General features: G+C 38.7%; 1 long non-coding RNA gene across 2 annotated transcripts; it reads right to left on the bottom strand.

Moving 5' to 3' along the window:
• Positions 1-1,478: 1,478 nt before the first annotated feature.
• On the bottom strand, positions 1,479-27,637 carry LOC112541118 (uncharacterized). Of its 2 annotated transcripts, none has more exons than XR_015794278.1 (3): positions 27,507-27,637; positions 6,125-6,302; positions 1,479-2,167 (listed from the first exon to the last, which is right to left on the bottom strand). It is a non-coding gene; the product is annotated as an uncharacterized LOC112541118 (long non-coding RNA). The 2 variants fall into 2 exon arrangements; XR_003085153.2 differs by lacking the exon at positions 27,507-27,637 and adding an exon at positions 7,504-9,372.
• Positions 27,638-27,704: the final 67 nt, after the last annotated feature.

A 27,704-nucleotide genomic window follows, 5' to 3' on the forward strand; every position in this document is an offset into this window, starting at 1 on the left:
ACTGTACTATACTTTGTTTCATATTTTTGTGGTTTAAAAAAAAATACCTATGGTTCAGAATGGATTAACCGTATCTACATTGAATCTTATGGGAAAATTTGATTCGGTTGGCAACCAAAATCGGTTGGCGACCACATTCATAGGGGTCAGAACGGATTAACCGTATTTACATTGAACCTTATGGGAAGATTTGATTCGGTTCGTGACCAATTCGGTTTGCGACCAGAGTCGCAGAACAAATTAAGTTCATGAACCGAGGTACCACTGTATATGGCCGCCCTTCTTACCACAGTGGCCCTGGGCAGTGAACAAAATGTAAATGGAAACCACAATATAAAACTTCACAAAACATAACGATGGTAAACACATAATTCAAAACAAAAATGGTCGTCAAGAGTAAAAAGCAATATAATGTAATGTAACGTAACGTAATGTAATAATATAATCCCGTCTATTTTTGGTAGAGGATCTCATTTGTGCATTCTCATGTGTGAAAATTGCTACTCAAGCAGGTTTTTAAAGATCTTCAATTTTGCTGCAGTTAGAATGTATACAAAATCCAGCTTTTGTGGAGGAGAAAGGAGTATATATATTGAAACTGAACAAGGCAGTTAAAATAATTAGGCCCTAAAGCATGTGAAAGATCACTGCACTTGGGAGTGGGGTTAACTTTAAAAAAAGCTAGTGGGGAGGGGGGCATGATAAATGTGAAGATGTGCTTCTTGTAACTGCATCTATGCATTCTTCTTGGCAAAGTTATGAAGTTGATGGGCCAGTCAATTTTCAGTCCATATTAGGATCTTTGTCTCCAATGAACACACCAACCCCAGAGGTCAATAAGACATGGCCAGCAACTGTCACACAGGCAGTGATTCCAAGCTACATCTATCCTTTTCAGTTTCAGTTTCTGCCCAAGCTACCCAAGGATCTCCATAGTTAATCACTCTGCTTTCTCAGTGAGGTTAGCAGAGAGGCATTTATCCTAATTAGGGAGAGCTGCTAAGGATGTGTCTTAGTGTCCTCCTGTTCTAAGGAGACTGGATGATCAAGTTAGTATAGATTAGTGCAGGAGAGGATAAGCATAAGCAGTTCACTCAGAGTGTCAGAATTGTTAGGGTTTGCAATTGCAATCTTCTGGAAAGGTTTTAGATTTCCCAAACTAGATAACAGCTCTGGAATTCCTAAGTCATCCCTTATTCAAGTATTAATCAGGGCTGACCCTGATTAGCTGCCAAGAACAGACAAGACAGCAAGGTACTGTATTTTCTGAGGCTAGGGACATAATAGACATGTCTGAAATCGTGCATGGTACAGAAAATAGGAACAGAGCAATGTTTTTCTCCCTCTCTTACCATATAACAGAATCCAAAGCTATCTATTGAAGCTAACTTCAGGGAGATTCAGAAAAAACGAACACTTTTTAACACACAGCATGGTTAAATAATTGCTTCTAAAGAAATGTTCCTGCCAGTTTCCTGGACAGAGGAATATGGATTTAATAACAGCCCAAGAATCCTTCAGTCTCATCATATTTTATGTATCTTTATTCTTTATTTGGCAAAGGAAGGCTATTTTGTGACTGAAGATTCCAAGGGAAGTGACAAAATAATATATTCAAACCAGAACATATTAGCAGATGAATCAGGAAGCAAGTACCCTAAATTGATCATAAGCATAATTCTCCCTAATAAACATACAGCACCTTTTAAAACAGATGGGATACAGCAGGAACATATTTGCCAGCTGTTATAGCGTGCCATGTCTTTGTTTTACAAATTTGGCTGAAGGCTGAAATTTGAAGAAAAACATTAAATTGCATGGAGAGGAACCTGGTCAAGAAAGGTGAAGCACAAGAACAAAATATTTTCCAGCTCGCAGTATGTATATCTGAAGTCCACAGATATTTTCCAAAATGATTCAGATCTTCAATGCACTTGGTTTGTGCCAATCCATTGCCGGCATTTCACCACTGGGTTCTCATGGTGAAATGGATGGTTTCCCACTGGGGAGAACTCTTGCCATATCTAGCCTCCCAACTCTAGCTGTCGTCCATCCCTGCTAAAGTCAAGGGACCATGGTGCATTGCCTTCATTTCAGCGTGCTGTTAAAATTGAACTGAAGGGTGGCTTAGTAGCTTCTCATAGTGACAGGCTTTTTCTTCCCCCTGCTGTGAAAACACACATAGTGAAGGAATGATGAGGATAGGTCTGGCTACCCACTTATTTTGATGTGTAAACCTATTGGTACAATTTATATTTGGAAGAAATTGATGAACATAAACTGAAACTTAAAAGAAAAAAACAATTGTGCAATCCATAGTAATATATTTTGAAGATGTACTCATACTTCACATTCCCCAGGACCCTTTCAGTACATTCAGTGTGCTTAACTGGATCTTGACCTTTATCCTTCAGCCTGATCCTGTTTTGGAGCTGGTCTATCTGTAAGAAGTTTATTCCCTCTTCCATATCCATCTGAGGAAGGCAAACAGCTGTGTGGCCTAGAAAGATAACCTTGTGCCTATTGGTTTATGATAGGAAAGGTGGAGATGATGGGGGCCTGAGAGGCATTCCTTAGATAAGAAATAGAATCCATTTAGAGATTTGCAGTGATTTGGTATAGGCTTAAACGCTTTCTCAAAAAGCTTAAGGGAAACCAGTTACTTTATCCCTGCAATGTGATCCAAGTTAAAATGCCATCCACTGGGATGCCCAAGCTTAAAGCTGATTCTCCGTAATTTTTTCTAATATCCAGCTGCCTGCAGTATGCATGTGGAAGAAAGCACAAGCATTTTCATCCAAGGCTTAATGTCTATTTTGAGAGAGATAATTTAAGGATCTATTCTGTAATTACTGTAGAGAACTAGAGGAGTGGGCAGCTTGCAGCCCTGCCCCTGCATAACTTAGGTAGATCTCTGCAAGTGATCAACTTAGATGTCTGATGAGGAATTTGTCCTTTCCTCCCCAATGGTTTTCTGAATGCAGAAGGGAACAGAAAAGAAAGTCTTAGAAACTGAGAAAAAGGAAGGTGTTAGAAGACAGGTGGCTGGTACAGATATATTCCAAAATCTGACATGGTCATTTCAGTAAACTGTTGCAGTGTTATTAGTAATCTCTATCTCCTCGGAAATATTTACCCCATTCAGAGTTAGGCAATCCAAAAGAGCGAGCCTTTCACAGCTGTGCAATTAAAGTTAGGATCTAAATAGACATTATCTGTAGTTTCTGCCATGTTTTTCCTCTTTTGCAGATTTGCAGAAATACCCTCCTTAGGTTTAACATATAGCCTTGTGATTTATCTCCAGCAGAGCATCTAACCTTGCATTTAGCTTTCAAGCTGACTGAGAGTACAGCAGAATTTTAATTAAATGCCAAGGACAGTATATGTCCCTCCCCCTGTTTGAAAGTGCTTTATACAATCAGTTTATCCTAGAATCATAAGTTATAATTTAATAAGCTCTAATTGGGTTTGCATATATGAGAGAAACAGCATGAAGTGAAGCGAATTTAGCACCCTAACCCTTAAGGTAAAGGCAATTTGGAGAATGAAGATGCACAGTGGTTGCACTTTGAGGCAACTGAAACTGCACGTGTGTGTGCATAGATATAGATAGAGCAATATAACTGTAGACATAGATACTGACATAGATGTATAGATTAAGTCAGATTTTGCGATCAGAAAAAATAACCTGGAAAAATTGGCTCTGCAATACTTTTGAAAATGTCAACTAAGGGCTAAAGCAGACATTATTGCCTCCTACCTTCTGTTCCTTTATAGCAGCTGCAGGGTGGGTTTCAGTTTTCAGTAGATCAGCAATGGAATTGGTTGTGTGCATATAATAACTGTTTCCCATCCTAACTTGCTCTCTCAGCAAATTGCTGTTAGCAGGCCTGGTACCAGCAGGTGGTGTACAGCCAACCAGGTCCCACTGCAGCTCAGCTAGATGGCACTGGGGAGTGGCCTGAATGGATGGTTGGCTCCAGTTAGAGAATCTTAATGAAGCCTACATGTAAGAGCCTGAATGGATGGTTGGTTGATCTTAATGAAGCCTACATGTAAGAGGGAAGCAGAGGGAAGCAAGAAAGATGCCTGCTAGGCCATTCTCCTATCTGCTCTAGCATGGACTGAGAGGAAGAGAGCTTTCAGCCTATACATCCGACCTTGCTGCCTGTTGCATCAAGGGTTGTGTATCAGGATAGGTATAATTAACAGTGTGGTACTGCGAGGTGCAAGCAAGCAGCTGGGGAGGCTGCCAGCCATGTAGTAAGTGGAATGGGGCCTATCGGATGGCCTCTGAAAGTAAACTGAGCAGGGCCCGCAAAGCCTGGACCCATCCAGGCCTACATGTTAGTCTTACAGTAGTCAAATACAATTTCTGGTGGGCAATATGGTTCCTTAACTTTAGAAACAAAAGACTCCCAAGAGAGAAAGGAAACACGAGAGTGCTTTATAAAACTGAATAGAGGAGACAGAGTAGCTAGAACTATTTTTCATCCTCTGTCATGATTACGGTGACCATCTTTTCTTGGGAAAAAAATAAAGGACCAACCTGAAAAAGGGGCAAATCTGAAAGAGGTTCATAAAGATAAAAAAATTAATGGTTTATGTTTATAACTTTGCTTTACAAAGGAAAATTCAAGAGCAAAACCAAGAGAAACTTTACAAAAATGAATATGCTAATAAAAATTTCTAAAATCAAACAGTATATGTAAATTTATTTTAAAAAGACCATTTCATTTCCATATTTTTCATATGAATGTGAAAGACTGTTCATTAAGTGGTATCATTTGTATGGTAAAAGTTAAATGACCAAAATAAAGAACAAAAGTGAGTTTTTGAAAAATAAGTCTAAAGGACAGCTTTCTGAAAAACAAAGGATTATCCCTTATAATAAAGGACATATGGTCACTGGAGTCATGATACTTGAACATAGAATAAGTCCCACACAATTCACAGCAGGAATTTGGTTAGGTATGACAAAATTTCACACAGTACATAATAAATTTACAGCGTGCTCTTTTAGCCACTTACCTGGAAATAATCCCTATTCATTTCAGTGGGGTTTATTTCTGATCTGACACACACACAAATGCACTGTAAAGGGTTCAGCTGGCACAAGATATAATATGGTGATGAGACTGAATAGCTTTACAAAGGTTAGAAACTATAGAAAATATCACATTTGGAGGACATTTTAGACTAGGTATTTTAAATATGTGCATATAAACATGCATGCACAACCATATGTGTACATATCTATTTGTGTGTAGATATCTAAATATATACATAGACAACTGTTGACTATACAGTATATATTTACACACAAATGCATGTGTTTTCCTTCCTTCTCTCTCTCTTTTTCTCTCTCCCCCCATCCTTCCCCTTTTAGACATATTCTTTGAAATAGATTGATCTTTGAATATGTGTGATGTTCCCACTGTGCCCAGATTCAGAAATATTTTGTTGGAATTCTTATTGCCTTGCTTGTTATGATCCTTCAATTTAATTGTTTTCTCTATTCTGGGTAACACAAATTGGCTTAAATCCATTTGACACTGGAATTATTATGCAGAGTATCCATGAAAGCTAATTCACCTGAAATTTTTTCTAGGCTACTTCAGCGTGATACACACAGATCTGTCAGTGCACATTCATTTATTTATCAACTTGCATGCTGCCTCAATCACCAAGGTAATTCTAGGCAGCATACATATTAAGGTTGAAATAACAGCATAAAAAGATAAGACAAGAACGGCAACCAAACAGCTATAAGTACAGAGCATCTGGAGATAAAACTCAGTTGATCATTATCAAAGGCCAAAATACACCATCAAGGAGAGAATCATCTCACCTTACCTCCCACAAGACGCAACAAGAAGTTGCATCCCCTAGGTCCTACATGACGACAGTGCTTAAAACACTTTGACCTGGAGAGTGCCAACTATAGCAGATCTTGCTGATTAGGTAGAAACAACAGGAGAAAGCTGGTCCCAAACAACCAGGTTATAAGCCACAAACAGCTTTTATAGGTGACAAGCAACACCTGAATTGCATCCAAAAGCTCACCAATAGCTATCGGTGAAGTAGGGAACACCCAAAGCTACCCACATAGTTGCATTCTGACCTGTTGTAATTCCTGATTTATCTTCAAGGTAGAGCATGTTACTGTAGTCCCGACAGAAGGTGATTAAGGCATGAGTGAGAATGGTGGTCCAATCCACAAAGGGTCATAATTGGGGCACAATATGGATTTGTGCAAAGGGCTTCCTGACTATAGCTGTCATCTGCTCAACAAGCAGGAGCTGAAAATTTAATAGAGAAGATAAGAATATCAAGTATTTACCATCTAAATAACTTGGAAAAGGTAATTGTGGAATATTTCTAGTTATTGTGCGTATAATATCAGCTTCCTTTGAAATCAAAGGAGAAAAATGTCTGCTAGCATGCACATTCTCACATATACCCAACGGAGTAAATTAGCAAATTGTAACTCTTTAGCTAAAGCAACTGCTTGGGAAAGTGAACAGTATGCCTGTTGAAATTCCTGTACATATTGAATAATGAAGCTGCTAGAATCTTTTACGTAATTGTCTGTCTATCATCTCTGGCTCCAGAGTTAGTTCCATTTGATAAAAATCTGTGGAAAATTAACCGAAGAAATTTGCAGAGATATATATAGAGCTCCACAGTCCATGGTAAAAATATTTGGCATGAGAATCTCTTGCTATATGTATGTTTATATAAATTGCATTTTAATTAAGTGATATCTAACAATTAAAGTATTTATAAAGTAGAATGTACTTTTTTTAAACCTTGAATAATCTTGCATAATGGAATTTTAAAGTTTGATATGGTTAGATTTTGATTATGTTAATTGCAGCTGAGTGTTACAGAAAACAATAGCTGGCTTCATATAACATACTAAGCCAAAAACAAGTAATACATAATATGGCTTATGATGATTTATAACTTTAACTGTTTTATTTATAAACCATAGTTTATGACATAGCATGCTGTGTGAAAGCAGCTACTTGATGCTAAACTAATAGACTATAGTTAAACCATATCTTAGCACAATATATGAACCAAGCCACTGGGACTTGACTAAGATCAGGTAACTCACTTTGGATACAGTTAATTAACATACATCTATCACACTATTCCATTATGGAATAAGCAATATAATGTAGCAGAAGAGTAAAAAGTAGTAAGCCAAAGAAATTGGAGGCAAGAGATGAAAAGAAAAGTGTAATTCCACATTTACATGTTCACCATAATTTTCTATCCTTGCTAACCATCCTTGCTTCAATTCATTGCTAGAATTATTAGACACCACATGTAACAGTATGAAGATGATAAAATAATAACACAAAAGAGAGAATTCTCATAACCAACAGTTTTTTTTATGTTGTTGGAGAGAAACTTTAAGTAGCAAGCGTACATCAGATTTTTGCTTCTGTAACTCACAAATAGTGATTTCTTAGAAAAGAAAGCATACTGTACCTTCTGGTTGAATCATTTGCAGAATAGATCTTTTATTGTATAAATAATAAAGATTAACATTATGTTAATCGTTTTTCTTTATTTGACTCAAAATACATTATTTGAATAAGCACTTGGGAAAACTGAAAAGAATCACCCCACATACCCTTTGTATTCTGCCAACAAAGAAGAAAAAAAATGGGGTGAGAGTCTAGTTTGATTTGGCATTGCAACTGCAAATGCCTCTGTTCCAAAGTGCAGTTCTAAAATATACAACAGCACCATCTGGTGTACATGCATTACTCTTGCCTACTGCTGCTTTTTGATTTAATTCCTGGTGATTTTTGGAGCTGTTAGTAATTAACTCAAATGTAAACGCTAACATGTAAACCAAAACTAATTTATTTTCTATACTGGACAAGCAGATCAATTACCAGTTAGGAGTCCTGTCCCAAAGTGTTTGGACATAGGCAACTGATAGTTTAATTTTATCTTTTGGTATTTGTTTGGATAACAGAACATGCTTTATTTCCACAACTTTCAAAATAAAATATAACTATTCTCATATAGAAATGGTGCAAAGCAGAAAGATGTTTGTAGTTTTTACATTTTTATTAATTTATTTAGTCAATGTATACGGCTGCCCAAGTTGCATATTGCTGTTCCGGTAATATGACAAATTAGAATTAAAAAAAAATGAATTGGGTTACTAAGAGGAGAAGTAAAGAGAGGGAGCATAATAAGAAGCAGAAATGATTCTAGCGTTATAATCTGTGAATGACTGTGAAAACTCAACAAAAACATCATTTATGGAGCTCTGTAAATGAGAGATAGATGCATCCTAGCACTGAAGGAATTAAATCTCCATGTTGAAAATCCCTGCTCAGTTATGAGTCTTTTGAAGTGACCTTTCATTAATGATACAGTGCTTAGTTTACTTCACAGGGGACTTGTAAAGATTAGCAATCTCTGTGAGGCCCTAAGCAACCTCTGAGGAAGGTAACATATGTAGTGCCCAAGGGACAAAACCTTTTCAGGGCTTCAAATTTTGTTTTAATTTTTAAACTGCAAATAGCCTTTGGAGGCATAGTTATACATATACATACTGTACACCTACCTCTCTAATTAAAATTATGTCATTCATCTCTTCTTTGAATCTGAAGATCCAGTTAAACTAATGGAGTGGAAGAAAGCAACTGAGATTCCAGTGTACACTACTAAGCTTTGCAGTGTAATTTTGAAATGAAAATTGAAAATACAGACTGGAATTCACAAAAAATAATACACAAGATAAGGCAGCATGGTTTGAAATAGGATCAAATGTAAAATAATAAATCATGGTCTTTAGATGTCCGGCTTAATTAGTGTATATTCTATGGTGTGAAAGTGAAAATGTGTTATAAGGAACTACTTAAGATCAGGTAGATAGACTGGTAAGTTCAGGCTGGTAGAAATGTTAACTGAAATTTTCTGTAAATGCATAGTATTGTTGTGTGAATAATATTTCTCTCTTGCATTCACAATATTCTGGAATAGTACCACTGAGAGGTAGATACCTATAGATCTGTCCTTCTAAATATAAATTATATAAAATTTCTCCCTATTATACCTAAATCTGTTTCCTTTACTAAAATCATTAGCAGTTCCTAAACTGACAGAGGTGGACCTTCAACGATTGGTCCTAGCCTACAATGATTTCCAGGCCCTGATGAAATACCTGAGAATATGGAAAGAACTGGTTGAAGACCTATCAGAACTTCAAATATTTATGTTTGAAAAAATGAGATGCCAAAGAACTGGATAAGAACAAATGTAGTCTTCAAGAAAGGCAAAAAAGAAGATTCTGGTAATTCTTGATCAGTGAGCCTATTATCACTGTCACAGCAGATAATAAAGATGTTAGAGAATATAATAAAACAGGCCATTTGTAAACATCCTGATGATGTCGGTGTGATTGCTAAATGTCAGCATGGCTTTGTCAAAAATAGGTCACGTGAGACAAATCTTGTCTCCTCCTCTGACAAAGTAATTAATTTAGTGGACAAAGGAAATGTTGGGGATATAATCTACTTTGATTTCAGCAAAGCTTTTGACAAGGTTTTACATAACATTCTCATTGACAAGCTGTTAAAGTATGGTTTAGGTGGCATGACAATAAGGCAGGTTCATAACTGGCTGCTAATCACATTCAGAGAGTCAGCATTAATGGCTCTTCATTGAGTTGGAGAGCAATAACCAGTGGGGTCCACTGGGGTCTGTTTTGGGGCCAGAATTATTCAATATTTTTATTAATAACTTGGATAACAGGATTGATGGGCTGCTTGTCAGATTTGAGAATGACACAAAATTGGGAAGTCTGGCCAACACCCAGAATGATAGAGATTGCAATATAACCTGAGCAGGTTGAAAAACTGGGCTGAAAGGAACAAGATGTCCTTCAACAGGGAGAAATATAAGGTACTGCATTTAGGGAAGAACAGTACAGGGCACACATATAAAATGGGGGCTTGGAAGCACTGTTGTTGAGAGTTGGGTAGCATACAAGTTTAATAAATTATCATCGTCATCTCAGAGAAGGAACATGAGCTAGCGATATGAGACAGCTGCTAGAAAGGCTAACATATTTCTGGGCTGCATTAGAGGAAGCCCTGTATCAAAGATGAATACAGGTAGCCCTCACTTAATGATTGCCCTGTTCAGTAACTATCTGAAGTTATGACAGCACTGAAAAGTAACTTTATGACTGGTCCTCACACTTACAACCATTACAGCATCCCCATGGTCACATGATCAAAATTTGGGCACTTTGCAACAGGTGGGAGTTTACAACCATTGCAGCGTCCAACAGTCATGTGATCACCATTTGTGTGCTTCACAGCCAGCTTCTGACAAGCAGAGTCAACGGACAAGCCAGCAGTAAAACTGCAAGTCACAGTCATGTGATGTCTCACTTAATGACCGTGTTGTTTAGCAATGGAGCTGCTGGTCCCAATTACGGTTGTTAAGCAAGGACTACCTGTAAAATTCCATTCTACTCTGGACTGGCAAGACCACACCTAGAGTACTGTGTACAATTCTGGGCAGATTGACAAGTTAGAACAGGTGTAGAGGAGGATGGCAAAGATGAGGGCATGTCCTATGCGGACAGACTAAAGGATCTTAGTATGTTCAATCTGGAGAAAAAAAGACCGAGTGGAGACACACAAAAGGGCCATCGGGAAGATGGTCAGAAATTTCTATTCCCACAGTAATTAGGACCAGAAATAATAAGTTACCATTGCAGCTACTAGATTTTGATTAAATATCAGGAAAACATTTTGATAGTAATACAACAATGGAACAGTCTACCTACAGAGATTGCAGGTTCTGTATCTCTGCAAGTATTAAAGAAGATGCTGGACACCAATCTCTCAAGGATGGCTTAAGTGGGTTCCTTGCATATTGTAGAAGGTTGGACTAGATGATCCTTGTGGTCCCTTACAACTTCACAAATCTGTGATTCTAGACTTTTAAGTTAGATATAGTTTAGAAACTTGTTAGGGCATGATTATGCCTAACAGTATTTGTTCTGCTTACAGAAAAGTGTGGAGCAAATATTACTGCAGACTGTGGAAGCTGTAGGGTTTTGAGGGGCCTGGATTCTTAGATTTAGAATTCTAAGAACAGATACTTTGCAAGATTATATTATCAACTTTGTGCCTTTTTAATTTGTTATGTGTAAATATTGTTTAATGCATTTTCAATTTACACACTGGTTTATGAAAGCAGTAACACAGGCAGATAGTTTTGGGGGTGGTGCTATGCATGCATCATAGAGGGAGCCTAGGATAATCGTTCATCTTAAAGGTTTTTCTCCTTCCAGCTACCAAAAAGATCAGCTGGGAGAATAGGCATCTCAACAATTGGTGGTAGACTCAGCAGCTCCTACATTTCTCGGAAAGTGATGCTGATACTGAATGAAAAAAATTGTTGCCTGGAAACATCCTTATTAGCTTCCATCTTAGTTCCTAATCTTTGGAAACTGTCCATTGTGAGATGAGGCAGTGACTCACCAAGTTGTCATGCAAGTTTGTATCTCCCAGTTGAATGGAGAAATAAGAGCAGTCAAGCTGATGGTGTGAACTCTGGGTATATTATTGGAAGTTTAGGGCTTTTTTCCCCCAAAAAGTGCATAACTGTGTAATAGTACTGAATACAGGAAAAGACAGAATGAAGACCTGTTTGATACCACAATCAGAAAAAAAAAAGAAGATAAAATAAATCTCTAAACAGACATTGTCTTCTATTTTCTCTTCCTTTCACTAGTGTTCACAAACCTTTTTGAAAATATTCCAGCTGAGATATTTTCTCTAATTAATTTTGGCATCAAAGATGTTCTTTAGAGTAAGAAAGAAAGTGCTGATGCCTGTAAAACTTAGCTTCATTAAAAAGACATGAAACCTTATTGCAGCTCTTCAAATTCCTGTTGAGATTCCTGGAGAGTTTTATCCATATTTCCTTTTACGCCTGCCTTGGTAAAAAGGCCATTGTTAAATGCCAGATCGTTTACTGTATTAGGATGTCAGTGAAAGCCAATAATTTTTTTAAAAAAAAACTTCCTTCACCTTTTCTGACTTTGAGGTTAAACCTAAGCCTTAATTGCCTAGATCAGGAAAACAGACATTGTAGCCTTTTGTAGCCCCAAAGGGATAGGGCATTTCTCCCCAGCTTTTCTTTTGCATTTTTTGCAGTATTAAGGGGTAAATAATGCCCAAGAGGTAAAGACTTGCAAATACATAAGGAACTCATTTTACTTTTTTAAAATCCCCATCCTGCCAAAAAAAAGGAAAAAAAAAGGCCCTGGAATGCCTACTTTTGAAGTTGTGGTTGACATAGTAAAGTATACAAAACCTGGTGTAGCCTCTTCGAGCCAAAGGAAACTGCACACTTGGCCTAGGTTACCATCAAGGCAAGCCATAACGTAATTTATCTGGTTTTCAGCCTATATTGTATGTATCCTTGTGGTTTGTAAATGATGGTTTACTGGTTTAGTGTGCAGAGTAAATTCAGAGAATGTGGCTTTTATAATACATTGATGAAATCAAACTATGTGACCTAGTGACTACTTGTAATATGACTGTACTGTAACAAATGTAATACTTTTTATATTACCTGATATAAATTCAAATTTAGCATTTTACTATGTCAGTTAATGGATCATCTTACAGTTATCAGGTATAGAGCAGGGCTACCAGATCTGGGCTGCAACAATCCAGATGACCACTAGATGGTAGCAAACAGCTGGCATTTTGGGTATCTCTTTGTAGCTGTCCAGAATTTTGCAGCTCAGATCTGGTAGCCATAATGTAGAGTTTAAAGAACTGGCAATATGCATGCATATGTGAACTAGGCATACCTCTGGGAAAAATTAAAAAGATTGTCTTGGTAAACTGAGACAACATTCATTGACAGACTAGGATTCAATCCTGTAAATTTATCTAGGATTGTAATGCATGTAGATTTGTAATGCCTGCTCTGCAACAGTATTTACATTTTTCTGACCAGCATAAAACAGCAAAAGACTGATTGCAAGAGGGGGAAAGGAACAATAAACAGATTATACTTCTGCCCAGTCTGAAGTATTATCATATCTCCAAGCATCTGAACAGGTGAGCAATACTTCGCTCTTTAGACTCTCATAGAAATTAAACCAGTAATTACTTAGTGTGGTATGTAATCAACAAGATGTGTTATATAACATCAACTTGTTCTTCAATTCCAAAGTTATATTTAAAATTAATTCCTAAATAGTGAATTACAAATTCATTCTATGATAGATTTTAAAAATGCATGCTGTATATACATTTATATAAAATTTAGATAGCATTTTCATAATAAAAAATTATGAATCAACTGGCAACCTTCAGGTGGAGAATTTGTCTTGTTCATTTTGACTGTAATATATACAAGCTTACATCATACCTATGTGGAAACTTCCCACAAAAACATAGTATATATTCCTCATCCCTTAGTAGAAGTGATCTAAAGTTAATTCCAGCCAATCATGCATGTCTTCCAGGATACTATAAGCTCATGCAGGGCATTCCACTGTTCACTGCACTACAAGAAAGTTTTATTTTCCAGCAGAAAAGAAGCAATCCTTATTTCTCATTGGGCTGTTTGTGTAGAGGGAAGGGGGACTGGCCTTGAAGGACAGGAGGAAGAGCTGCTATTAAGGCAACAGATAAACAGGGCTTGAGCCTGGGCCAAGAAAATCACTTGAGAAAACATCTCAGACAAGCCCCTCCCTACTTCACATGAAGATAAAGTGTGGGAAGGGGAAGCACATTCAGTCTTGCAAGATCTTGTTACAATAAAAAATAATCCTAAACAATATGGCATTGGTTTCTTAGTCTAGTCTATCTTGTAGGGCTGACAGTTTGTGATGGATTTCTTCTAAATTGGGTTATTTATGATTGGTTTCCTCTGAATTTCTGCACACATTTTAATTTTTCTATGCTTACTGATACCTCCTCTTGTTTCTCAGTTGCCTTTGCTGTCCCCTCACCCTGTGAATATTTCCTGAGATCTGTATCTCACGTATACTGTAGGTGAGACACAGCCACTTGCAGATACGGTATTGGCGATAGATGGCCCATAGTAAAAATTATCTCCATAGAAAATTATTGTAGTAATAGCAGCTGGTGATAAGGAGCATGTGGCTATTTTCAGGATATTTCACTTACTATCACACATGAAAAAAATATGCAGGGACTTGTGATGCATAGAAAACAGCTGTACTAGAATTTCCTTACTATTCATCTTGATGCCTCAGGAGCCAAACTAAATAGAAAGGAGGCAGAGAACAATCCTGCCTTTTCTCCTTTTATAGAGAGAACCGACATGATTGAAGCCTATTGATAGAGGTAAAAAGTCTCAAATTGCACTTTAAAATTACACGATTGAATTAAACAGTTGACTTGGCAAATCACTAGGGTTGTTGTGGAGTCAAGATTCACAGGGATGACATGCCGGAGCTTGTCATAGCAGGAAAGACGAGGTAGATGTTGAGTCCCTGCCAGTTGTTCTTATTATATCGTATATCATGCATATCATTCTTTTCTCCTTGGTTTTATGGTTCCTTCTTTTTTTAATTGTCAGCCATCCAGAGTCATCTGGAGTTGGGTGCCCTTTAAATCTAAACAAGCAAAAGTAGATGCAAGAGCTTGTGCATAAATGTGCACAAGCTTGCTGCCTACCCACGCACCTTTCATATCTTTTTGGGTTGTCCTGTCCGTATAGACTAGCCCCCAACAGTGACTAATCCAGAGTCACCCAATGAACTTAATACTGGATCAGGAAAGAGAACTGGGATTCTCTGATATTCTAATCACTGTGCTGCCTTTGCAGCTAACAGTTGTAAAATTGTCACTGTCTGTTAAAAATGGGACACAGCGTAGTTGTTTTTGTAATCTGTGCAGCGTTTTGATAATATATGTTACACATAGTATCATATATTGTTAGATGTTACACATAGTATATATTGTTAGATGTAGGTTACCACAGTTTTCTTCGTTTTTGGACTCCTTTGGGGTAAATGTGTCTATGGAGATAGCCGTTATGAGTATCTACTATTATATCACTGTAGTTAAATACAATGCTTACTATCAGTTCGAACATGGCATCCTTTTGGACCAACGTAAGGGGTTGGGAATGGAAGGCATGGTGTTGCAGCGTAGTTCTCTTCCTTCCTCCTCTAGTGTGAGGTTCCACAGGGCTGTATTCTCTGCCCACTCCTATTTAACATCTACATGAGACCAGCAGGGGATGGATATCAGCACAGAGTTAAGTATGATCACTATGCTGATAATAATCAGTTACACCTCTCTACCCTGCGCCAACCAAGTGATGCTCTCAAGATGTTTTCTTGGTATCTGGAGGCAGCACAGGCCTGGGTGGAGAGGAACAGGCTTAGGCTCAACCATGGCAAGGCTGGGTGGATCATCAGGGGGTCTTGCACCCATCTCTCCTTTGCTTTCCAAAGGTTTGGAGTAAACATTGCTCTTGAACTAAATATGTATGTGGCAATTCTGACATGTGTATTTGGAAAGTCCATTCATATTTTACAAGGTATTTTAGTGGCCAGAACAGAAGCACAGCGAAATGCTTTGCAAACATAATTAATCCAGACTTCTACCTTTAAAAAACAAAATGAAAATTTCAAAGGGCTTTTATGGGGCAATAAAACAAAACATCTCGTTTATGGTACTATTTGACATACAATGTTTTGATCTGATGAAAACCCTGAACTATATGCTGTGAAGCTATTTTTATATTATTTCACTTCATCAATATTAAATGTCTAATCCCCAGGAAGAGAGTGCAATAAAGAAATGTCAAATGAGAAGCAGGGGGCCATATATAAAGCAGGAAGCGTTGTGCCTGAACCTGTTAGGGTTAATTTTTAATTACTTTATTGCAAAACCTCATAAAATCTCTGATAAGAAAGCAACAACTTTGCTGCATATTTTCACTTCTTAAAAAGCACCAGTACATAAATCAGCCTGATTGCAAACAAGTCTTTATTTTCATAGCACACATTCACTCACTTGAAAATCATGGTTTTAGTTTTCTTCAGTTTGGGATCTGCTTAAGCAAGATGGTACAATTAAGTTTAAAAAACACCTCCTGGACGATGGATGAATAAAGCTGAGTAAGTTTAGAAGACCTTAATCGCCATGCCTTCATTTAAATTTATATATTTGAGTACTGTCTTACATCAAGCGAAAATTACAACTATTTTGCCTTCCTCATAATGGAAAAGGGTGGCTAAGGCTAATGTCACTCGACCTGTTTTGAGCCATTTGGGAAGAACAGGCTCTTCCCAACAACAGCCTTCTCCTTGCAAAGATAATCCTCTCTCTGCTCCCCATTTCCTTAATTAGACTGAGAACCATTGTCAATCTTTATTGGTATATTAGGTTTTTCTCCTGTTTTCTTCCAGGAGCTCAAGGCAGTTTACTTGGGATCTCTCTAAATGTTTATCCCCGCTACAGCTTTAGTACTCTCAGGATGAAATCAGAGAGTTTCCATGGCCGAGGATGGATTTGAACCTGGGTGGCCCCAGTCCTAGAGCCATACCTTAACTGTATATCAGAGGCTAATAAAAGTCCTTGGAGTGTTCTCTAGAAGCTGCTATCCATGAAAACTATATTCTTAAGTGATCATTATATCTGTTTCTGGATTTCTGCTGTCTGCAACTCAAACCAGAAAAGCTGTAAACTATTTCAGGAGAGAATGGCCAAAGGGCAGCATGTTGAAAATTGCTGAGAAACACTGCCAGTATTGATTTCAAACATGTTTGTAGTACATTTCTAGTACTTTCTGGGCTCCTTAAATTTCAAGGCTGTTGTTACAATTATTTTTTTATATGGTTTGAGCTATGTGCCAATTCCTAACCAGATGCCATGTATTGTAACTGTTCACATGAAGGCCAGTTGCACAGGAGCAAAAAAAAAAAAAAAGTTTTAAAAGATCTTTCTAGAATTTAAAAGACTTAGGCTATACAAGAATACGCCCCATGGAGACTGTCTGTATGATTTAGAACAGGGATGCATAATATTTTTTGAGTTGAAGGATATTAATTAATTTATTTACAGGACTTATATGGCTACCTATCTCATATAACGACTCTAGGCAGCTCACAGCAATCCATAAAAACAAAGAAAAAAACAGAAGTACCCTTCCCCCCAGGCACCAGGCCAAACGGCCTCCCACCTCAACCCCCATCCTAGCCCAATGCTTGGGGGAAGAGCCGGGTCTTCACGGACCTTCTGGAAGGATAAAAAGGTAAGGAATGTTTGGTATTTGAATGAGGCTGAGGGTTCTACTCCAGAAACTGGTGGGCAGTAAACAAAATAAATGTGATTTAATTTAATTCAGCTAATATGAGTAGCTCCATAGGTTAGTAAGTTTTTCCTTTGATCACATTAAAATGTATAATTTAATGGCAATTTTTGGAGGAGCTTAGGATGTACACATTGTTTTGGAGAAATTACACTTTACCTGCAGCTACAGATTATGCATCTCTGATTCATATCTTGATTTCTAGAATTTTGAATCAGGTAGAGGTTTTCTACTTTACATAGTCTTCCTCTGCACATGGCAAGAGGTTGAAGAACTCTTGAAAATTTCCTTGTAGAAAGGTCTGGTTGCATTAATGATGATTTAAACTGCAATCTTAAACCTCACTGAACCAAATATAATTTACTTCTGAATATTCTTCTGGAGATAGTGCTATAGGTTTTTAATATTGACAGCAGGGGGAGCCATTCTGCCATAATAACCAAATCGGAGAAAGGAAATACCCAACCAAAATAGCAGCAAAGAGAACACAACTTTAGGCTCTGAAAAAAAGTACATTTCTCTCATCATATTTGTGAGGTAAATGCTGAACAATGTTATCAAATCACCCTAAATAGAGCATTAAGATATTATAAAGTATTTATTTAGTAGTATATAGCCCAAATAGAGGACTGTTTCACTGGATCACTGGGTCACTGGATGTGAGACCCTGTTCATTATGTTGGGCTCTAGAGATTAGTTAGGATTACTGCTTTGTACCAGCCTTCCTGCTGCATAGTAACTTCCCTACCTGAGCTCCTTGATGCCATTTCTGGGCTGGCAGTGGAGTTCCCCAGACTTATGGTTTTGGGGGGACTTCTCTAGGAATGGGGTCTAGTTCATAGCCACCATGGCAGCCATGGGCCTATTCCAGATCATCCAGAACCTGACATGGGACAGTGGCCATAAACTGGATCTAGTGTCCTGTTGGAGCAGTGGCCATGTGATCTGAAATTGGGGGAGCTTTTGGTGTCCCCCTTGTCATGGTCAGATCATGCCCTGATTTCCATGGGATTCTTTAGTAGCACTATCCACTGCAGGGAGGCTGGACCCATTAGATTGGTCCACTCTGGCAATTAATGGACCTGGATGGTTTCCAGAGGGAGATGGGGGTTGTTCCTGCTGGTCCGCTACATGGTCCATCCAAAGCCTTGGTCACTGCTTGGAATAAGGGGGCAGCTGAAGCTTTGGATCAGATTGTGCCCATGTGACTTCTCCCCTCTTAGGGATCCTGGCACCCCCCATGGTTTACAGAAGAGTTGAGGGAGATGAAGCGAGAGAAGATACATCTAGAGCGCTGCTGGCGCTTGATGAGGGACAAACACAACCAAACACAGGTTAGAGCTGCTATTAAGGCCTACTTAAGTGGCAGTAAGGGCAGTAAAGTGTCATTACTTCTCCACTCATTGTGTCTGCCGGTAGCTGCCCTGTGGCCCTGTTTTGGGTGATATAAGCCCTCCTAGGTAAGGAGGGTTCAGAGAACCTCTTGCAGGGGCGTGCAGAGGAATTTTCTCAGCATCTGTTGGATAAAGTTGCTTGGATCCATTCTCAGTTGGATGCTGGCTTTCTTGCAGGTCCAGTGGAGATGCCTAGGGAGGAGTCTTGCCCAGTTACTGGGAATGGTTTAAACCTGTTGGACATGAGGAAGTGGACAGCCACCTGCTCTTTAGATCCATGCCCTTCCTGGCTGGTTAAAGTGGCCTGGGGTGTCACGTGAGTGGGTTCTAATGATGGATAATGCTTCTTTGAGTGAGGGGATTGTTCCTTCACCTCTGAAGGAGGCTTTGGTTTACCCCTTCCTCAAGAAGCCATCACTGGACACCACTATACTGGACAACTTCCGTCCAGTATCCAACCTCCCCTTTTGGAGAAAGGATCCCTTTCAATTGGGATTCAGGCCTAGGTATGGGATGGAAACAGCATTGGTCATGCTGTTGGATGATCTCTGGTGAGGGCAGGATGGGGGTTGTGCATCCGTCCTTGCCCTACTTGACCTCTCTGCAGTTTTCAATACCTTAAACCATGGTTTTCTTCTGGATTGGCTCAGAGAATTTGGGGTGGGCAGCACAGTGTTGTGCTGGTTCGCCTCCTTTCTCCAGGGCTGATTCCAATTAGTGGTGGTTGGGGACGAGAGATCCTACCCTCGGCCCCTGTTATGTGGGGTGCCACAGGGTTTGGTACTCTCTTCTCTCCTATTTAACATCTACATGAGGCTGCTGGGTGCATGGCCCCATCTGTCACCATGGGGTGAGGAATCATCAGTATGCTGATGATACCCAATTATATATCTCTGCCCCTGGTGAATTAAGTGATGTTATGCATATTTTATCACGGTGCCTGGAGGCTGTGAGGGTGTGGATGGGGAACAATAGGCTTCAGCTGAACCATGGCAAGACAGAGTGGCTTTGGGTTTTGGGGCCTTCCACTTCTAGGACTATGCAATCTTTGTTGCTGGATGGGGTTGCACTGCCCCAGACAGACCCGGTGTGCAATCTGGGGGTCCTCCTGGACTCATGACTCCAGCTCACCAGCTCACCTCACCCTCCGGCTAGGAGGGCCTTTGCACAGCTTTCTGTTGTAGACCAGTTGCACCCTTTCCTGGATCAGGGGGCTCTGCTCACTGTCACTCATGCCCTAGTCACCTCCCATTTGGACTTCTGTAATGCGTTCTTTATGGGGCTATCCTTGAGGAGTATCTGGAAGCTTCAGCTGGTGCAAAATGCAGCGGCACAAACAGTTATGTGTGTCCCTAGAACAGTACATGTCACACTTATGCTCCATGAGCTGCATTGGTTGCCGGTTTGCTTCTGGGTCCAATTCATGGTGTTGGTTTTGACCTTTAAGGCCCTTCATGGCACAGGGCTGGGTTATCTGAGGGACCGCCTCTCCCCGATTACATCTGCCTGTCCCATCAGATCTGGCAGAGAAGGCATGCTGCAGGTCCCGTCTGTCAGGGAATTACATTTGGTGGGTCCCAGGAGGTAGGCTTTCCACCTTGTGGAATCTTTTCCCCCCAGAAGTGAGGTTAGCTCCATACCTCTTAACATTCTGCAAGTCCCTCAAGACCTGGCTATGGTATCAGGCCTGGGAGTCCCACATATTATTCCCAGATAAATTTATGAGAGGAAATGTTATTCCCAGATTAATTTATATTCTGAGAGAATATTCAAATTCTGGAAAATATTTTCAGAAAATAAATTCTTTGTTTAGAAAATTTTTATGGGGTTCTTCAATTCCGAGAATATCTTTACAGAAAATGCAATTACCCATTAATGAAGAGGAATCGGTCTTCCGAATCTGGAGCTATATCATCAAGCTTACATATTGTCCAGTATTAAATACTGGAAGCCAACAATTGGTGTTAATTTTCCAATTTGGGCAACTTTGGAATATACATATATAGCACCTTTGGTTGGATGGACAATATTAGGATCTAAATACAATATTACCCTGGTATCTCTGGAAACAATTATGTCAATTAGAAAACTATGGAATGTAATGTCTAATTAAAAAAAGATGTGATCCTTTTTCCCATGCTAAATTGACTTTATGGGGAAACCCAGTATTAAAAATTGGGAAAAAGACGGCAATATGGAAAACATTGGATGGAAGTGGGGATATTGACTTTGAACCAATTGATAGATGAAGATGAATTTTTAACATATGCTGTGTTAAGAAATAAATACCATCTAGCAGATATAACTTGGCAGTATTTATAGTTACAACATTTGTTAACAGCATTGTTTGGACCAGCAGCATTTTCAGTTTCTGAGACACCTGAGATACTAGAACAACTTGTTAAATCCTTTAACACTAAAAAAAACCTACTATTAGTTTTTATAGATATTTGTTATCAATAAATCAATTTGATATGCAGATGCTAAGAGATGAGTGGAATAAAGAATGAGAGGTTCTTATATTGCCTAGACAATGGGAGACTGTCTTAACAAGAGTGTCAGTGGATCTTAAACTATGACTTATACAACAAAAAAAATAATGTTTAGAATTTATTGGACTCCACATGTTTGTTTGCCTAAGACAGCACTTTGCTGGAGATGTACTAAGGACAATGCTTCTTTGAAACACATGCTTTTACAATGTCCTAAGTTTTGGGAGAAAGTAGTGGACCATATAAATATGACTGTGTGACCAAAGCTAAAATTGTCAAAGGATAATATTCGCTTGAATTACATACCTAGTACATGGAACTTGAGAACTGGACAACGTAAATGGATTCTTTGTGCCCTTGCTAGGGCCAAAAGACTGATACCGCAGCATTGGAAAGATAAATGTATGGCCCCATTCACTCATGGATCAAAGACATGATTGCACTTGCCACTTATGAGAGGATTGCCTTAGACACAGATTTTGCATGGACAAGTATAATGAAATATGGGACATTTATACAAAATACAGTAGGTTTAAAAAATGATAGTTATATAAATGTATTAGAAATATATATATGTACTTGAATAATATTTGCATTAGATAAGTATATATAGAATTGTAACTGTTTACTATTATAATAATATATCCTGTTTTTTTCCTGTCATACTACTTTCACTTTTTTGTAAAGCACTTTTTTTCTTTGATAATGTATCTCCATCATTATCATTGTGTTTTGCTCTTTTTTCTTTTTTGTTATTAAATAAAAAGCATATATATATATATATATATGTGTGTGTGTGTTTGTGTGTGTGTGTGTGTATACATACGCACACACACATATGGCTTGGGGGTCCCAGGGGACTGGGGACATTTTGTGATGGGTCCCTTATTGATTAATATCATCCTCTCTTGTTTTGTGTGCTTTTTATAGTTTTATAGTCTTTAATCATGACTGTTTTATATGTATTTATTGGTTTTTTAATTAAGTGTTGTATGCCACCCAGAGTCACTCTCTTGTGAGATAGGCAGCTATACAAATATAATAAATAAATAAATAAATAAATAATAAAATAAAATATTTATTTGGCACTATAAACCTTTTACCAAAGCATTTTTACTATAGAGGATAGTATTTCTGATTCAATATGTTTGGGATGTGGCTACAAGGATACATAGAACTAGCATTTGAATGTACAAATGTATAGAGTTGTGAAAGTTAATTCTTTGGTCCCCATCCTGCTGATGTAAATTGCATTGTTGCTGACAATGTTCTAATAGATCACTTGTGCAATTTAAAAGGATACCTGTGACATACATATTCTATGTTATTACTGGAAATCCCTGCATAATTCACTCAAAACAGGTGGAGAACTTCCAGAATTTCACATTCCATGTATCTTTGATTTTAGTTTATCCATGGTGGAATGTTGGCTGCCATTATGAGATTCATGCTTCAATTGTGCACTGTAAGAATATTCCATTTTAAGAATTTTCTTGTAAACAGGGTGTCTTTATATTTACTAAATGTCCACTTTCTAGGTAGCACAAACATGCTGTTTTCAGACTTTTCTCATAAACACATGTCACATTCCAGCTTTAGCTATTTTGGTGATTTTTTTTCCAGTTTGACAGAATGAAAGATAGAAAAATGTTCCATGTTCAGATCTAGTTCACACATGTGTGAAATCATGCATTGCTTAACTATGGTTTATTGAATAAACCACAAATGACTGGATTCACATGGGTACTAAACTATGATCCATGGTTTGTAAACTTCAGTGGCTTGGTTTATATAATATGGTAAGTTAAAAACAAGCAAACTCATTATGGCTTTCCAGAGATTAGAACAGGCTGTTTAACATATACAGTAGATTACAAAATAAACAATGTTTGAAAAACTGCTAGGGATAAAATGTTATTAGATGAAGTTCACAAGGAAGTATTGTTGAAATCTCACAATAATATTATCCCAGTCTTAAATATATTTCAATAGTGTTTGTCCTTGTGGATAGCAGAGCAATGTAAAGTGAATAAGTCAAAAATGAATCTTACATAAGACAAACCCAATACAATGGTAAATAAAAACCTTATGTAACAGCCCAAAGATAAAGAAATATCAGAACAGACCAACCAAAACTGCCCTGCTTAAAATGCTTGGACAAATAAAGCAGTTTTGAGCTGGTATCTTTTTAAAACCACACATTGGCACAGGTCAAATCGCTTAGAAGGGGGATTATGGTTTTTTTTGAAAAAAAATCTGATCAGACTTATGCAGGCAAAATAGTAGTACTATCAAAACTCACTCTCACTTTTACTAGGTTAATGTGCTGTGGGCTTGCACAGGTAAAGGAATGAGCAAAGCTGATAGGCAAGTTTGAGAGATGGCTAAACAGATGTATGCAGCTACCAGTCAAAACCATCTGCCAATCACAGCAGTTCTCACTGGTGAACAGTTTCCTGCTGGTGGGTAACTTCCAGAATGACATGTAATAGTATATCCATAGTCTTTGGAATCTCTGTGGAAGTATATCTGTTTCTGAAGTTCTGAAAATAAATAATCCATTATTTTAAATTTGTAGCTTTCCAAAGTGGAAAAGTGTTGTTGGGTGGTAAGAAAAAACTAAAGATGACCAATGGACTGATAAAAGTTAGCCTAAGTCAAGAAGGTATGATTAATGTTATATATCTTTGAGTAAGTAGTAAGTATATTTATTGTCCAACTCTAACTCCAATAAAATTGTTTGTTTTAGGAGGGATTCCACAAATTAATTTATCATTTTATGAAGTCATGGTGTCCCAAAGTTCAAGAACCTCGATGTAAGGTTTTAAAAGCAATCAACTATCACACAGTATTAAATCTGCAAACTACAGTATTAGAAAGTTAGTGCAGCTTTCTTATAGGAAGTCTGTTAGTTTTTCAAGGTTAACTAATTTGTGATCACACAATAATAAAACTGATATAGTAATAATTGAAGTAACAAGAACAATAATAACAGAACTGATGTAATTATAATGGGATTCCACTAGGCTTCATTAGTTAACTACTGGCTGCTGCATTCTGTACTACCTAAAGCTTTTGGATCATTTTTTATGGAAGCCCCACGTATAACAGTAATGCAGTGTAGTTTGTAATGTAATGTGAGAAACTATGACAGGCACAACTAGTAACTAGTAAACAAGCTAGAATAGGTAAAAGGCAAGGACAGAGCCTGCCTGGTCTCAGCTGTTAGATCTGCATTGAGGACTATGCCCAGGCTACCTACATATGTGTTCTGGCACAGGGAGTGCAAATTATCTAGAACAGGTTGTGCAACCATTTCCATACAGAAGAACCATTTATATAGGGTGTTTTTACCATGATTTCTTAGCAAACCACTATGGTCTGGTTCTCATATAGTATTAATCAGACCCATAACTTACAAACCACAATAGCTGGATTCATACTGTTTGCTAAGCCAATACTAAACAATGTTGTGTTTGATTTACTAGACTCACCTGGCAAAGAGAAATAGAATTGAGTGTCATCAGCATACTAATGACATGACATGTTACTTCAACCTTCACATGACTTCAGGGATAAAATGGAACCTTGTCAATTTCCAAAATATAAGGCCCACATATTTGAGCAGAATCTCTTAAATGTAGTCTTCTGAAACCAGTCTACATGTACATATGGAGTTATCATTTGGAAGCAAATTATTTTGGCATTTAGTTGAAGTTTGAAATATATCAAGCTATTCCATATGGATATTTCTGAGTTAAGAAATCTGATACCTGATTCTTTCTAAATGTATAATTTAGATTTGTTCAGCTATGACCTGGAGCACATACTTATTTCATTTGTTTAATGTAATATTCTATTTAAATAGCTTGTTAAATATTTTATAAGTTTTAGGATAGCCTGATAAATATACTATCTTGTCAATGTTTTTATTAACATTTCATTTTATTTCAGTAGTTTGCAAACATTTTACAACTGCTTCAATTTTCTGACATTGAACAGTGTGGTGTGTTGTCCCTCCCAATAGCTGTTCCCTTCATCCTACCTATGCTCAAGAAATTCAGGGCCTGATAGATTCTGACAGAATGTTTCATTGTACAGATATCTTATTTTGCAGACAATTATTTTTGCATAAATATGTGCAAAAGATATCTCTTGCTTCTAGAGAATACTTAGGCAAACAACTCACTGTTCAGAATATCATTTTTCTTCTTATTAGTCCCACCAAATCTCAAAATATGGCAGATATGGATTTGTCATGCAGCTAAGCAATAATGTGTGGTTTGGGTTTCCCTTAGGGTGTTCCATGAACCCAGCTATTTGATTTATAAACTCTAGTTTATAGCATGTTCAATAAACCACAATTTAATGAAATATGTGAACTTACCCAAAGGGCTCATCCTCATGTCCCTCAGAGACATGAAAACAAGCTGTTTTGGAGGACATGTCCTCATGATATGGACTTTGTCTCATCCCCAGCTTATATTTGGAGACAGTTGTTGCAGTTTTAAAGTATTGTTTTTCCTTATCTTCCAACACAAGTCTTGTAGAACATATGTTCTACAGTGATTCACGGACACCGTTGGCAATGACAGAGTGAGGGCTTAGGATCTGTTCATATCCCATTGGCCAATTTCAGCTGTTGTGGACACACTTCCCACAGTTTCATGGTCTTTTGAAAGAGTGGTAGTCCTGTGTTTAAAAAACAGAAGTAGTGCTCTCTGCATAAAAGGTTGATTTAAACTGGCAAAGACAGCCAGGTTTTATCAGCTGTATATTGCTGGTTATGTCCAAAATGAGTGCATTATATGTTTTCTAATGCTTCTGCATATGGGGGTGCTTTCTGTTTTTATTAGTTTGAGGTACCTACTGCAATGTCATTTTGTCTATTCCATGAAATAATTCTGGATACTGCAGAACACAGCCATTGATTGCCATTCCTTTGCACTTATTTCCAGTATTGGAAGCTGGGGTGAAATGGACATGAGTTTTGCCAATTTCTCCTTCTAGCCCAGGTGTCAGATCACAACCTAGCCCAGGAGCATAGAGTAAGGATGGAGGAAGCCCCCACAGTGCTCCTCTTAATCCCTCCACCTTGCCTATGATGTGTCACTTGGGCTATTTCTGACCATGGGTCTACCAGTCTCCTGAATTCTAATAAACTTGTGTCCAACGACAGCCCAGCTGACAGGTTAGGGTGGCAGGGGATGGGCCTGTGATGAACCAGACAGGGACACTCTCAGTGTGACAAGCATGCTTCCTCCCCTCACTGTTCGTCTGCCCCACCGTCCTGATAGTTTGGCTCTTTTGGGGCAGAAGACCAATGACAGACTGGTCTTTTGGGACTGAAATAGCTCAAGTACAAGTTTCCTGGCATGGAACACCTTTGAGTTGGAAACTGGAAGCTGGGCAGGAAACGAAGTGAAGCCACGGGAATCCACCCATCACTGCCTTTGAATTGTCCTACAGAAAAGCTAAAGGACAGGACCACTAACAAGGTTCCAACTCGGGCAGATTAGATCTTGGCTGTCAGGCAACACAACTCATGATGGCACATCTTTCTGCTGAATAAAGGATTGGAGGAATCAACAGCCATAAGGAAGTATTTCTCGCGAGGAAAATGCCGCCAGGAAAATTCAGATGGAAAACGGAGGGGAGGGTTGTAGCACAAACCTACTCTACCGACGGGCACTAAGCCGCCTAACGAACTGAGTTCATCCTTCATGCAGGGATCGCTTCGCGGTTAAGAGCGCAAGGAGGCCCGGTTCCGGAAGAAAACTCTCCGCCCCATTGGCTGTTCCTCTCACCAATCTCCGTCGTCCTCCCTTCCGATTGGCTTATTGTTCACTCCGGTTAAAGCTGAGATACACACAACTGTCACGCGCTCTTTGAACAGGAAAGAAGGCCGAGAGACCTCCCTCCCCCTCGAGCTATATTGCAGGGTAACGATCAGCAATATAGGCAAGGGTAAAATCGGCTCGATGAAACCCGTGAATTCTGGAAAGAAGCCAAGGAGAAACCGATTCAAACGATTCCCCTTCTTGCCGGTCTCCCTGGACAAAACCTCTCCCGGCTTCAATCTGCAGCGGAGGCACTTTCCTCCTCTCTTGTCTCTTCACCCGCCCCCAAGCACCAGAAAAGTGGGAGGCTTAAGTACCGGCCGGCTAGCTCTCATCCCTACCCTGTTCTCATGAGCGATTTGATTGGACGATTGTTCTTTATCGGCACCCTCCGCTGCCTCGCTTGTATTCACCTGATTGGTCGATGCGCACGCGCGGGTCTCTTACCCCTCCCCGTCCCCTTCGGGGTAGGGGTTGGAGCAGCTCCTGGCCCAGGCCCGGCAGTCGCTTGTCACCCGTCGAGGAGGTCGCTGCTTGCTGTCTTCGTTAAGCGCTTAGCACAATGAGGTTGCTCAGTTTACTGTGGTCGTGCTACCGCTGACCTTTTTCAA

This window comes from Python bivittatus, unplaced genomic scaffold (genome assembly GCF_059951505.1).
Source record: "Python bivittatus isolate LINGU-HERP-01145 unplaced genomic scaffold, Pbiv_v1 ctg000980_np1212, whole genome shotgun sequence".
NCBI lineage: Eukaryota > Metazoa > Chordata > Lepidosauria > Squamata > Pythonidae > Python > Python bivittatus.